This window comes from Apis mellifera, linkage group LG15 (assembly GCF_003254395.2).
Source record: "Apis mellifera strain DH4 linkage group LG15, Amel_HAv3.1, whole genome shotgun sequence".
NCBI classification, from domain to species: Eukaryota; Metazoa; Arthropoda; class Insecta; order Hymenoptera; family Apidae; genus Apis; species Apis mellifera.
In genome coordinates, this window is record NC_037652.1 from 5,716,595 (window position 1) to 5,732,327 (window position 15,733).

At 40.6% G+C, this 15,733-nt stretch overlaps 1 long non-coding RNA gene across 1 annotated transcript in view; it reads left to right on the forward strand.

Annotated features, from left to right (window-relative positions):
• Positions 1 to 15,733, forward strand: part of LOC102653594 — a 114,431-nt gene that overhangs the window by 82,879 nt on the left and 15,819 nt on the right. The gene's annotated exons all lie outside the window — the stretch shown is intronic.

Here is a 15,733-nt window from a genome sequence, read left to right on the forward strand (position 1 = left end):
ACCGTGTCATCCTCCTTCCGAACGATCAATCCACCCCCAATCCAGCGCGGGCAAACGAGAATCAACAGTATTCTCTTAATCAATTCATGCTCGGCTCGAGAGGGCGAGGTTACTCCCTCCCCCCTTCCGTCGGTTCATCATCAATCACCTCTCTCTTCGAGCCTCTCCCGGATCGAAACGGCCTATCGAGGCCGTGGAAAAAAGAGGGACTCGGAGCGGCACACAAACAATTTGCACCGAGCTCCGCTAATGATTTCGAATGTTATCTACTCCCTTCCCAAATTTGTCCCGGCCCCTCGCCATTCGTCATCCGCGGCTTCCTCTCCTTTATCGCGACCGGATTCGCGGGAACGGAAGTCGAGACGCGCCTCGTCCCTTTTTTTTTCTCTCCCCCTTTCTCCTTTTTTTTTTCCGCTCCGAGCTGACACGCTCGAAATTGATGATCGCCGCGAGTCTCGCGGCTATTCCTGGAAGGGAACGGGATTTCTTATTTAGCCCGCTTTTCGCAGCCCGATGTCATTTTTCACGCGTGCCTCGTTTCACGATGGAAGACGGCCGCACCGAACAGTACAATCCCCTTCCCTTTTGAATATAACGTTTTCTAACACGCGTGGAAATCGTGTAAAACGATCCTCGAGAAGGAGAAGGAGGAGGAGGATCGATTGAAAGAGGGGAGGGGGAGATTCGATGAACTTTTGACTCGGAAAAATTGATAATCCTGTCGGTTCCACGAGGCAACGATCGTTCGTCATCCTTATCTGAAGTTGGCTCGCTATACATCGAGATAAACGATCCGCGTATCCGAAACGGTCGGATATCCATCTCCGCGAAACTTTCCGTTTTTCCCATGCGTTCCCCGAGTCTATTCTCGAGAAAGGGAATAAGAAGCGAGGAAAAGAGGAGAGTTTGTTCTGCATGAAGTTATTTCTCCTCGGTGATCGAGGAAAGGTGTTGCAAGGAGTTTCGTGGAGACACGAGTGAAACTCGAGAACGACCCTATCTTCTTCCCTCCCTCTCCATCCAATTGGACTCTAATCGAGTAGTTTCGAGGAAGAAAAGGGGTTCGAAAGTCGCGAAGCGTATCTGGCGAATATCTAAAGGTGGAGACTTTTTCCAGGGGTGAAGCAGTTGGGGATCATCACGATGTCACTCTTCGAAGATCCTCGCCTATCTCGAATCGTATACGAAATAACGTTCGAACGATCTTCTCATAGGAGTCGAAAATTAAAGAGAAAATCTTGGAAGCTTCGTCTCGACGATAATACACGACGGTTTACACGGTTTATCATCTACATCGAATTCTAAAAGCGCATAAAAGGATCTTTAAAAGGGAACGTAAAGATAGAGAGAAGTCGCTTTCGATCGAGATAACCCTCCCCTTGCTCCAAAATCCAAGCATCGTCGACGACGATTTTTTCGCAAATCTAATAGCGCAATTCCAGTTGAGAACGAGGCGGACCGTGAGATCGAATTGGCCCCTGGCCAAGGAACCAAATCTTCCCTCTCTCCCTCCCTCTCTCCCTCCAAGAATTTCCTTACATCGAACGAAGCAAAACGGCAACGCCCTCGTCGCCATTTATAATTCAAAGTATCGCCGTTTGCGGGTCGTCGAGGTGCGAGGCCTCCGCTAATTCCCACCGAAAACGCGGCCCCCCCGCAATTTATTATTTTAATCATGAGCGCGGGGCCTGACACCGTCGCGGCGGAAATTGCGCGGTATGCACGCTCCTCCTCGGCGGAGGGAAACGTTTCCGGCGGGGACGTTTAATTAAAGTTCTCATCGGCCGATCCACGATGGCCACGGTTTTGGTCCCCTGCTGTCTGAACCGGATTCCAACGGTTTAAGAAGCTTTCGACCGATCCCCAGAAACGCAGAGTATATCAATCCCGTAACGGTATTGAAAACATTCCGAGACGGGGAAGATCGTCGCTCGAGAGAGAGAGAGGACCTCCTTTCCAACTTTCGGCCAAGAAGAATAACTTTGACTCGGAACGTAATTAAAGCGGCGGGAGTATTCCGGGTCGTTATCAAGAATCCACAGAATCGTGTTCCCACAATTTACGGTTGATATCGCGAGGTATAATTTCCAGCTACGAACACGCTTGTTTGTGTCCCTCCCCCCCACGTTTTATGAGTTTAATTTGGAACGCGTGGGACAGCGGCGTTTCGCTTTTCCAACGGGAAATTCGCCGGGGAAATTTAGGATCGGGCCGAGGAACTCGCCGCGAATTTGGCAACAGCTGCGGTTCCGAGCATCCCCATGCTTTCCTCCTGAATCCGCTCGATGTATCGCAATTAGGTCGGTTATCGTGCTAGGTTTCCAAGACGTTTGACGTTTCAGGCAAATGTTAGATTTTGACGGGGGAGAGAAAATTATTTTTCTTTTTTTGGCGAAGGGGTGTCCGATGAATCAGGCCCTGTTCCACAGGCGGAGGCCGGAGGCTACTACCGGCTGTCACGTCCAGTTAATATTTTCGATTTTCGCGATGATCGTTAATTCCGCCCGCGTACACCGCGGCCAGACACTTCGCCCGCGGCCTTCTTCCGTGCAATAATTTTTCTCCTCCCTTGATGGAGTTAATGCTCGTCCTTCGAGATCTCCAGGGACTCTGCTCTCTCTCTTTCCCCAAATCGACGATTCAGCGAGGCAACGATTAAACGGAAGACGACGGATCGTGTCTTCGCTCGCTCTCAAATTTTCGAGATCGAAATTGGCAAAGGAGCCACCTAAAGATTGGAGAAGAGAAATTGTTTCGAGACCGAGCTAAGAATCGTTCTCAATTTTAGGCTCCAGACTTTTCAGGGATCCATTCTCAAGAACCCGATGAACTTCAAGGTTCTTTAATCAGTTCCCAACTCTTCTTGTGCCCGAGGAACACTATCTCTAAGAAACTATTCTCCAATAATTTTTACTCCCCTTCCCCCGAGAAAATAAGGGAAAAAGAAGGGAAATGTGGTTCTCGAAGAGAAGGAAGAAAAAAAAATCTTCCCTCCCCTTCTTTCCCGAGTCGTCGAATTTCACGACCAACGACAACGACCGCGACGAGGAAGGAATACAAAAGCCGTGAAGGGTGCTCTGCCTAATTTCCGGAGGCTGTGCCTGGCCACGAAAAAGATCATTAAAGTTCGCGCTTCGCCATCTGGTTGCCATGCAGCACCCGTGAAAGCGGCCGAATAAGAATAGAAAGCGGGAAGGGGGAAGGGGAGGCGAGGTGAGAGACGTTTCTCGATCCGCGAGGCGGAACTTAATCCCCAGGCCAGGGAAATTTTCTTCTCTCTCTCTCTCTCTCTCTGGAAAAACCAACCAAACAACCAACAAACCCTCCTTGAGCCAGCCGAGCCACTTTGCCTGGAAATCGCCGTTGGCGAGCGTCTGGAAATTTCTCCGAGTTAAGCTGCGACCCAAGCTCCTCCATTTTCGCCTACTTCAGGCTACTCTCAACAGGTTACCTGAGTTTTTCCACACCGAAACTGCATCTCTTCGTTCGAGGGAAGAGCGAGAACGTGTTTCGCCGAGCCAGGGGATTCGAGACGAGCCTTCTCTTTCTCTCTCTCTTTCTCTGTCGACTATCTGCTGAGCTACGCGAAGAGTCATCGTCTTAACTCGCGTGTACATCTACCTACGTAGAAGGCTAAGTATCCCTCGGAATAGAGAGATTTTCAAGGTGGAAGGGAAAATTTATTTTTTCGAAAAATAATGCGCGCGATGGAAGATGGAACTTTTCTTTTTATATTGCTTTTAGCATCTTAGTGGTAATGATGAATTAGGAAAATGATGGTTTAATCGTCATTTGCGATGGAATCTTCTTTTGGAAAACTCTTTAGATAGACTTCTTTTCGTTTTATTAATCTCTTTGATAAAATAGATAAATGTTGATTTTGTATTCGAGATATCTAAACGCTCGTACATTTTAACACCAAGAAAAGGGTAAATAGGTGAAATAAATTTAAGTCGAATCTCTCTGAAATAGTCCTCCTTTTTCGAGGATATTTTTTTGCGGCTTACTACTGTTCAAGAAGGAAAAAAAAAAAAGGAAAAAATGGAACGATAATTGGAGCGGCACAGCTTTGTTTTAGCCCTTACGAGCGTTAAGGGATCAGAGAGCTAGCCCTTGGGAGATTCCTTTGTACATTAATGCCTTTTCTCAGCCTTTTCTCTCTCGAGCAAAAAAAAAAAAAAAAATAATAAATAAACGCATCTCTCGTCCAAATGAATTTCATCAAACAACCTGCAAAAAAGAGGGAAATACGTGTTCTTCTTTGAGTAAGAACGCACCTATTTTCTTTTCGCTCTCGTTCTCCTCCTGGTCCTCCTCCTTCTCCTCCTCCTCCTCCTCCTCCTGCGAGGCCGCGCGAGAAGGTAGCATCGCTCGAAGCAGCTTCTCGAATTCCTCCAGCTTGTCCCCGCTCGTGTCCTCCCGACTTGGCAGCGCGGCGACCGTTTCCTCGCGCGCCCCCGCCTCGCGGACACTCTCCGCGCTACCCTCGGAATCCGACATCCTCCCCCGCTCGCGAGGACAGTTGCTCCAAGTCTCACGACGCGGCAACACCCCTGGAAAAAAACATCCGCTTCGGTTCAGCCATATCCGCCTCGAGAAGAATCTTTTCGAAGTTTTTTCCCTGTCGATCTCTTTTTATCTCTAAGAAGGAAGGGAGGAGAAGTGAATTTTGATTCAGGTGACTCGAAGAGAGAGGATTAAATAATAATGGGTGATAACGGGGTTGATGAGATTATATTCGAGGATATTTTCTTTTCGTATAGAGAAAGGAAAAGAAAGAAATTAACAACGTTAAATTTAAACGTTGGAAAATTTATCGTCGCAATCTTCCTCCCCCTCGATCGTTTCGTTTTCAAAACGATGCTCCCGTAAACTCGCATCAAACTCGAATAATAACCTTAGACGGTGGAGCGGCGTCTGGCAATAATTTTCACCCCGTTTTCCACGACGGCACCTGAGAGCTTATAGAGGGAGGAGACAGAGGCGAAAAAGATTCGCCGACAAAGCCCGTCACGTCTCGGATGTTAGCGCGACAGCCGCGGAAAATTGAGCCATCCGCATTCATATCCGCGCCGGTTTACGACCGCGCCTTCGGTGCTCCGCCTTCGATATTCGAGGATATTATTCGGGGCTTGTATGCAGCCGAGCATACACCCCTCCCCCGACACTCGTGCACCCGTCGCGTAAAAACCGAGGCTTCGATCTGCTGACGTCGAACTCCTCTCCTCCCTTCTCCTTCCCCTTCGACTCGGGGAAACACTTTGCCCACGACGACGTCCCCTTATCGCGTGTCACGACGATTCCTCCTTCGTCGTGGAGGGGAAAAAAACAAGGCGCGCACACCGCGACGGAAGATTCTCCGTTGATGGAACTTTGCAGTTGGTGTTTTCAAGCAAGTCGGATGGAGAGGTGTCGATAGATCGGAAAGCGAAAGTTTTATTCCGTCTGCGATTTTTCTTCTTTTCTTTTCCTAGTTTATAAACTTGAAAAGTGGCTTCTTGTAAAAAGAACGTGGTGGAATTTTGTAGACGAATGAATTTGGCTTTCCTCGATAATATGTTAAAAGTTACATTCCAGCTGTATTTATGATAAGTGTGAACCGGGCTTAAATTCGATCTACTTCAATAGTACTGCTGGCCAAAAGTTTGAATTCTAGTTTGCATTAAATTTTTTCGATTCTTCTAGTATTAATTAATACCACGAGAGTAACAATTTACTTTAACGTAATTTTTCAAATGTTCTCTCGTAGAATTGATTTTTCTCCAATTTAATCATCAGCGAGATCGTTGTCCCGACAAACAACTCCTAGCAACCAGGTGTTGCCTCGTGACGGCGTACAAACACCTACCCTTATATTAGAAACAGGCTGAACGAGTCGGGAGAAAGAAAATAAGAATCGGAGGGTATTCGCATTCGCATTCTTCATATCTCGGTAATAAATACAGGCTCGAGCTGTAAAACGACCGATTCCAAACCCACTTTCTCCCTCGTTCCTCGACAACACTCGTTTCACCCCCCGTGTTGTTTACGTTTCATAAACCATAACGAGGAAGCTCGAGCTCGTGCGTTCGACGAAGAACAGTCGAGGCCGCCCAATTTTTCACCCGAGTTTTTCCAACTTCACCCATTTCACCCAAAATACACTCACCCTCCCGCCGCTCCACTGGTATTCCGTTCGCAATGAGTGTCCGCCCTGGACACCTGCTCCGCGTAACACTGACACCGGTGAAAGTCCCTCGTGGCGCCACTTGTCGACCCTTTTCCCAAATCGAAAGTGAAATCGTCCCCAATTCTTCTCGACACGACAATAAAAGTCAGCCTCCTCGAAAAGAGACTCGAGTAACGGTGAAAAATATTTCACTCTCGAAAGAAATAAATAATTAGATTCCGTTCAGAGGATTATTACTTTTGAAGAAGATTAATTGTTGATATTCGAAGATGCCTTTTGATAAAATTTCTCGAAGGAAGGCAGATTCAGATTTCCATGAAAAAAAATATCCCGATATTTTAAATTTTAATCCTCGAAGAGAAAGAATGGTGAATCTAATTAAAATCCATACAACGGAATCCTATAGATTTCGACGAAGTTATATATCCATAACTATATATTCTCTGGTAGACTTTCACCAACCCCCATACATAATTCATAGATATCGCGAGGACGCCGCCGAGTTTTTCGGCTCCGCGCGACACGCTCGAGATAACTCGTCTTCTCCTCCTCCGCCCGTCATCCACCATTCTTTCTCCTTCGTTTCCCTCTCTATGAAGAGTTTCTCTATGAACAAGGGAGTTGCTCCTCCCTCCTCTCGCCGTCACGCCGCGTAATTTCTCTCGATGGAATCGCATTACCGGGGAGGGAGGATGGATTTCTGATACCAGTGGCAATAATTCAGAGGAGGGAAACGTTAATTCTCGGTTGCTGGTCCATGCACGAAGGAGGGAGAGGCGGAGGCAATAGATCGCACAGATCAAAGGATTAAACGGATCGAAAACCGTATCGATCTTATGTTTATCATTATCATTCGGATTAATCGAGCGTCCAATCGCTTTCGATTTGGGTGGAAACGATGTTATTCTTCACGTTAAATCCGTGTTAAATGTTTTTCTCATTCGGTGAATGGGGGAGGAAAGAGAAGAAAGAAGAAAAGAAGAAAAAGGAGAGACGCGAAGGAAGAAGATTTCTCGTCGCTTAACGATAATTATTAACGATTATAATAATAATTATTTTTGTTTCTTACGAAGGGGAGGAAGAATGGAACTCGAGATGGGAAGAAAGAAGAGGACGGAGGGGAAGGGAATGTTTCAGAATCCAAAGAATGTTTCATTGTTCCGGACGAAGAAGAAGAGACATTCGAGAAATTGATCGTGGACGTAGACAAATAAGCAAAGTGAGGTGATCTGATTCTGAGATGGGGTGGAAAAAGTCAGAGAGGAGGCGTCGATTACAGAAGGAATCCGAAGGATGGGAGGGAGGCGACAGCCTCGTGGTAATTGGATTTTTTCCTGCTTTTGAACACCGACCAATTCATTAGGGGTATGTTTGCGCGGTGAGCTTGAAGAACCCTCGATCGACCTTTCTTCCTCTCTCTCTCTCTCTCTCTCGTCTCGGCCGAAAACGAGAAATTTACACGTGCTTTCGGTCGCGACTATGCAAACAGACCCTTGTGTACAGCCGGCCGGTAAACACGGATGCCATTAATTGCCATTAATTCAACCGCGTTATAGAAAAGTTTCCACGAACCCCGCTTGCCCGCCTGCCTTCCTTCATCTTCGAAAATTCAAACTTTCAATCCCTCGCTTCCCTTTCGTACCCTCCTCGGTCAGATTGATTTCGCTTACCTCAAGTTTGTTAAACGGTCGTCTTGAATTTTACAAACTATGCGTAAAATAAACAATTTTTTTTTTTCTTAAATTTCCCATCTTCCTTTTCTTTTTTTTTTTTTTTTGATTTGATTTAGACTGGTTTCTTCTTGGTTTTTTTTTTAAAATTAATTTCGATATTTAGAATTTTTCGTAGAAGAATAGATTTCAGAATTTTTCCAATTATTATTTGAAATTTCTAATCCGTTTTTCTTATTCTTTCGGGTTTTTAAATCGATTATTCTCGATTCTGTTAAAAAAGATAATAATTCAACGATCCTGCTTCTCAAATTTCGATGAATCCCTTGAAATTCTTGAAATTTTCCTCATTTCTCTCAATGTCTCGTCTACTTTTCCCTGGGAGAACCTAGATTCAAAACTCTTCCAAACTTTTTAAAACCATTTTAAAAAGAGGTCTCGAAAGGTTGCGAAAGGAAACACTTGCGAGCCATAATGAGCGGGGGAGGAGGAGGAGGGATGAAATTAAGCGGAGGTCAAATACCCCAAGCTCTTTAGCTCGTACGTTCTTTTTCGAGCTATTACGACGGGCTGGCTCCATCCCTGACAATAATAACAGTAACAATAACACGGAATCGTGGACCGCTTCGATATGAATATGTATCAGGTACATCTGTTGCCTCGTAGACCTTTTCGCCGTTATGAGACGAGAAAGGGTGCAGACGGTGATTCAATATCGGGTCCAGCTTCCTCCCCAGAAGTTGCCAACTCGGGGCTAATTCCACCGTCCGCATTTTTCTCCCTCGTGACCTCCTCGTGAGCTTCCTCGAGCACCGCATCCATAGGTTAGATCTCACTAGGCTTCCTAGAAAAATGATATCGATCAAAATAATTTGCATTTATCGAATCATCACTGCACTTTATATATATTGTTTTATATATATTGATATACGATCGTTCTATTTCTTCTGGAAACATAGATCCAATGTCGAGTCGTCGTGCAGCATAGAAAGAATTTTCTAGTTAGTTTTCTAGTTAGATGGAAAAGAGATCCATAGGTTAGGTCTCACTAGGCTTCCTAGAAAAGCGATATCGATCAAAATAATTTGCATTTATCGAATTATCATTACACTTTATATATATTGTTTTATATATATTGATATATAATACGATCGTTCTATTTCTTCTGGAAACAGATCCAATGTCGAGTCGTCGTAGCATAGAAAGAATTTTCTAGTTAATTTTCTAGTTAGATGGAAAAGAGATCCATAGGTTAGGTCTCATTAGGCTCCCTAGAAAAACGATATCGATTAAAATAATTTATCGAATCATTACTACTTTATATATATTTATATATTGATATACGATCGTTCTATTTCTTCTGGAAACATAGATCCAATGTCGAGTCATCGTACATCATAGAAAGAATTTTCTAGTTAGTTTTCTAGTTAGATGGAAAAGAGATCCATAGGTTAGGTCTCACTAGGCTTCCTAGAAAAACGATATCGATTAAAATAATTTATCGAATCATCACTAGTTTATATATATTTATATATTGATATACGATCGTTTTATTTCTTCTGGAAACATAGATCCAATATCAAGTCGTGCAGCATAGAAAGAATTTTCTAGTTAGTTTTCTAGTTAGATGGAAAAAAGATCAATGCTCTGCTATATGAAAATATGCTTAAGAAAGAACGTGTTATATGTAATAGGAAAGGAAGATAAGATAAGGTAAGATAAGATAAGATAATTTCGATTAACTGTAGAGTTAAAAAAATCACGAGTGCGCAAAACATTTAACGTTTGATTTCACGCAACAAGCAAGCGATTAAAAGTATCGATTATCGCAAAGAAATAATTTATTTCATCAATTAAACCATATATATATAGAAAAAGAATTATCGGTGCAGAAAAAAATTGTTTATCAATAGAATCCCGTAGAATGAATTTTCAAAAATCGCGAAATTTGGTAAGGTAATAGCGCAACGAATTATTTCGAGTGAATCAACACTATAAAATCGTAATTTAATTAGAATTTATTGCATAATTATACGCGATATACAGATCAGACGAACAATTCATGCAATTTAATTAAGTCATTTCGATGTATAAAGTCGTGATAGGGTTCGAATATGCGCCCCATCTTTTATATACTTCTTTGAAGAAAGGGGACAATTTTGTCTTTCTCGATACACAAATCGAGTTTATGCAAATAATTGTCTTCAATTTCAATTCCCATTCGCATTTAAAGCGAGACCATTGCAAAAAATATAATCTCAACTTCGAGTGTGCAATTCTTCAACGTCATTTTCGACGTCAAACAACGAAACGCAAAGGGAAAATTCTATCGTTGATGAGGTTCAAAAAGAAAAAAAAAGAAAGGAAAAAAATAATAATTATACCCCCTCGGTGGGTTAATTTTAAAATGGCGGCTGGCCGGAATTGAAACGCGACGTCCGCCTATTTTCCCCCTCTCGAAAGAATGATCTTTTTAAACGTCTTTCGTCGGGACGGGAGGAAACTCCGTGGAAAGATTTTATCGGGGATGGCTCCGTCGACGGCCTTTCAGCAACAAATTAAGGATTTTAAGCCGAAAGTAATTAGTCCCGGCGAACAAGGTGTCACTCCGTGAAAACGAGGAGACGGCGAGTCAGCCTTCATTGTTTTCCCCATAATCCCCCGGGAGAACGTTCATAAGTTCCTTCTTCTTGGCCGGAAGAAAGAGGCTGGAAGGGATGATTTCGCTTTACGCACAGATTAATCGCCCTATCGGCCATCTTCCCTTTCTCTCTCTCTCCCTCTTTCTCTCTCTTTTTCTCTCTTTTATACCGTTCCAACTCCAAATTCCGGGAAAAAGCTTTTCTATTCGAACAAATACGAAACACTCTTCCATCAACGAAAAATTCGTTTCGAAACTTTTCATCTCGACCAAAAATTTCTCTTTTCCAAAAAGGAAAATTTGTCGTCGAAAGAGGAATAACGTAATTTTCGTAAACGTACATCGCGAAAATGGCGGAATAGAGAGGAAAGAAGGAACATTGGAAGCGAGATCGCGATCAATTACTCGTGAAACTGGAAAAGGGATTGCGGAATACGGGAGAATCTTCCCGTCTCTCTTTTGTCCTCGGCCACCGTTAGAACCTGACGCGATAATCTTATTTAACCTTTCGCTCGGCCAAATGGATTATTCCGGGCGGCGGTGAAAGCCCGTTCGAAAATCGCGGATCCTCTTTAGCTGCTCCGCCCCGGCGCAGTTGGTTAATTAAAAGATAAAGGGAGAGGGAGGAAATAGGAGCGATAGAGAGGAGGAAGTAATAGAGAGAGAAGAGCTCGGGATTTGTAGACCCGATCGTGGCCTAACAACCCTTTCCGCTTCGATCTCCTACGATTCCCAACCAACCTTTGCTTTATTTGCGATTTCGACCTTCTTTCTTCTCTTCCTTCCTTCTTCTAAATTTACAAATTTCTGAATATAAAGGTATTCGGCCAGGATTCCATTCTAGTGATATATTTTACGAAGAATTGTCTCGATAATAATTCTTCTCTATATATGTTACACAGCTTTAAAATTATTTACTAAGGGATGAAAAATTAAAAGTTTCAGATATTCAATTTTCATTTATTCTAATAATTATATATATATATTTTTTTTTATCGTCGAGATGTTAAGAAATCTTTATCAGAGAAATAATGGAAGGAATTTCGCGAGAAAAATATGACGATACATCGAGCGACAACCCTTCGAAGAAAGCACCCCTCGAGGGGTACGAGTGCTGCGAGTTCGAGCCGCTTAACCGTGAATTTCACCCTCCCTAAAACTCTGCGAATTTCACGAGGAACCCGCCAACTGTGCCTCCGCCAGTAATGTATGCGGAAGCCTGACAAAGGAACATTAACATTTATATTTGCGAAGACGTGGCCGATCGAGACGAGTCTCCGATACTCCTACGACTTCCGTTATGGAATTGCTAATGATAAGCCTCCCTCCGGGAGGCTGGAGGGATGGAAACGTTTATTTTATGGGTGTAACGCAACATCGGCCGCCCTTATTATTGGGTTGGCAACTAAGTAATTGCGGATTTCAGTTGAAATTGATGACGATCAAAGCAATAATCGATTCGGATCGTCACAGTACAACTCGTGAGATTGCAGAGAAGCTTCATGTATCGCATACATGCATTGAAAACCACTTAAAACAACTTGGCTATGTTCAAAAACTCGATACACGGGTTCCTCACGAACTGAAAGAAAAGCATTTAACGCGACGCATTAACAGCTGCGATTTGCCAAAGAAACGTAATGAAAATGATCCATTTTTAAAACGACCGATAACTGGCGATGAAAAATGGGTTGTTTATAACAATATCAAGCGGAAAAGATGGTGGAGCAGGCTACGTGAACCAGCTCGAACAACATCAAAAGCTGGTATTCGTCGAAAGAAGGTTTTGTTATCAGTTTGATGGGATTACAAAGGAATTGTCTATTTTGAACTCTTATCACCCAACCGAACGATCAATTCTGTTGTCTACATTGAACAACTAACGAAATTAAACAATGCGGTTGAAGAAAAGCGGCCCGAATTGACAAATCGAAAAGGTGTTGTATTCCATCATGACAATGCAAGGCCACACACATTTTTGGTCACTCGGCAAAAATTATTGGAGCTTGGTTGGAATGTTTTGTCACATCCACCATATAGTCCTGACCTTGCACCATCCGATTACTTTTTGTTTCGATCTTTACAAAACTCCTTGAATGGTAAAAATTTCAATAACGATGATGATATCGAATCGTACCTGATTCAGTTTTTTGCTAATAAAAACCACAAGTTTTATGAACGTGGGATTACGATGCTGCCTGAAAGATGGCAAAAGATCATTGATCAAAATGGGCAACGCATTACAGAATAAAGTTATTTAATTTCACGAAAAAATTATCTTTGATTTTCTAAAAAAAATCCGCAATTACTTAGTTGCCAACCCAATATTATATTGACTCGCGAGAAAATATTTTTCGAGGGAGAAAATGACACGCAATGACCAATGGTCAAAAAATTGGTCGAAATCGAATTATCTATGTTGGGCAGGGAGGGTAAAATTTCAAGGAAATTTTTTCTTTTTTTTTTTGAAGCGAGAAAGATTGGAGAACATGCTGCGATTAACCTTTAAAATTCCATATATGTATATATATATATATATGTATGTATAGGAGACGGTTGAATTCGCACGTGCGTGCAAATGCATCGGAACGAGTGTGGACGAGTGGAAAGAGAATAGAGAAAAAGGAATAGTAGTGGGGGCACGGCGGTGAAAATAAGCGGGCGGGGAGAGAGAGAGGCGGGAGGGGAGGTGCGTTTATAAGCCACGGGCTTTTTTGTAGTGTAAATGAATAGGTCCGACCCTCGTTCGTCATGGGGAGGGAGTAGAGTGTCCGAAACTTTTGCAATTTTACGCGGCGGCTGCCCGGTGCATTCATTTTCCTGAAAAATTTAAAACTCCCTCTCTCCTCTCTCTCTCCTCCTCTGTGCTCCTGTGTGCACGTGTGCGCGGGAATCTCTGCTTTTTTTCTTCTTTTCCAATTACGGACGAACGAACGAACGAATGGACGAACGAGAAAGATCTCGAGTGTGCGACGAAAGCTCGATGACGCTCACGCTCCAACGTTTTGTCTCCCTCTGAAAAAAACCAGATCATATCAGCCGAAATAATCCGAATGGAAGTGCATAATAAAAGCAGGGAAGACACGGAGGATGCTCTCTTATCACGGACGAGATGCGGAATAGCGTATTCGATATATTTTTTTTTCTCTCTCTTTCTCGAAATAAGACTGGGACGTTAACAATTATGATAATTAATTCCACGTTTTAGAAATTCTCTATAAGAGATTATAAATGAATAAATAGACAAATTTAAGGATTTTCGATAGTTTCTTGATACAAATAAAAATTTTGTTGTCTCTTTCTTTTTTTTTGTTCATTTAAATCTGTTATCTCGTCAAAAATGTGTTCAAAACGCTCACGTTATATATCAGGATACGTATATTGTTTTGCAAAATCTTTATCTTAGAAACATATAAAAGAGAATGTAATATCTATACTTTTTATTATATTAACGATTAAGATATATTTAGAAAATTTAGAAAGAGAAATAATAAAAGTTCGATTATATTATATTCCATATTTCGTCTATAGTCACGCGTCAAAAATAAATATAAACAAGGGGAGAAAATAGTGAAAAAAGGATAGAAATAGAATAAAACTATTGAAATTAACGCCATCTTCAGAGTGCCGCAAATGAAACATAGAAAGAAAGACAAAATATAAGTGGGAGAAAGATAGGGATTAAAATAGGAATTGATTATCAGCGCCATCTTTTAGCTATCAAAAGATATCTTTTCATTCATTTTCAGAAGATAAAAGATGGCGTTGAAGTTAAATTCTTATTCTGTTTTATCCTGCCGTTAAAAAGATGTCTTTGATATTCAAGAGATGGTGCTAGAAGTTAATTCTAGTTCTATTTCTATTCTTTTTCTATTATTTCTATCCTTTCTTTTTGTGTTTTATTTACGAATTCTGAAAGTGCCGCTAATTTCAATATTTTTATCTTATCTATATTCTTTTTATATTATTTGTTTTCATTGTTTATATTTATTACTCCGTATTTTTATTCCTGTTTTTATGTGAACGTCATTCATTATATATATTTTATACATTTCTATTTTTATATATATTTATATATGATATATACATATATATTTATATGATGATTAATAATTCAAAATAAAAGACACAATTATTCTGTATCTCATCTGTGTTCATCATTGATAAATCATGAATTTAAACAGGGATATCAGCAAATAAAGAAAAAATGCTTTATCTATATATAGAGAACATAAAAAGAAAAACAAAGGAAAAGAAATATTTTTGGAGCGATCACGTACTTGTCTTTTGCATTTCAAAATTACTTTAATTACCTTCGATTTTAATTAAATACTACTATTTTTTATCATAACAATTTCTTCTTTGTTTTGATTGGAAAATGAAGGAATAACGTGTCTCATTGCTGGAATCTTTATTAAAAATTTTAACTTGCTAAAATAACAAAGATAATTAATCTTATCGAATACAATAAATGAAAACATATATAATGTGAAAACAATTTAACAATTTATCATTTGCGATTATTCGAATTTGATAAATGTTTTCCTATTAATTGTTCTTATTAATTGCGTAACAATTTGCTGAAAAACATTTTGTTATTCAAAATAATTAGGGGAGTTTCAGGTAACAAATATAGGGAATAATAATTATAAAGAATCTTATATTTATTAAATAAAAGTAATATTATCAAACTTAAAGAATTAAAAATTAGCAAGTTTTTGCAATTTTCTAATATATAATATCCCTAATTTATAATAAATAAAATCCCCCAATTATATTGATCTTTATTGTTATAATATAATTAAATCGAAACGTCACTCATATCCCTGATATAATTAGGCACTTATTTTATTAATTGACTGGCATGATGGTAATGCACTATTGTAATGGAAGTCAAGTATTAGAAAATGTAATTCATTTTAATTCTACACGATATATATAAAGGAAGAAAATGAATTCTTAGGAAAAAGAGTCACGTACAAAGCATGAAATTAGCGATTATATAAAAATTCGTATTTACAAAAATCTAATTATATAAATTTTAGGCGCATGATTAATAATGAATATCTATCGTAAACTATAAGAAGCACTTTACATAATTATTTAAAAACTATTCGCTTAATAAATGTCTTCATACGCATCTAAGAAAACGCTTAATAAACTTTTTCTTAACAAATATAATTTTATCAACAACTAAAACGTTTATCATTTGCATATAATAAATATTTTCTCTTGTACTATTTACGCTAACTT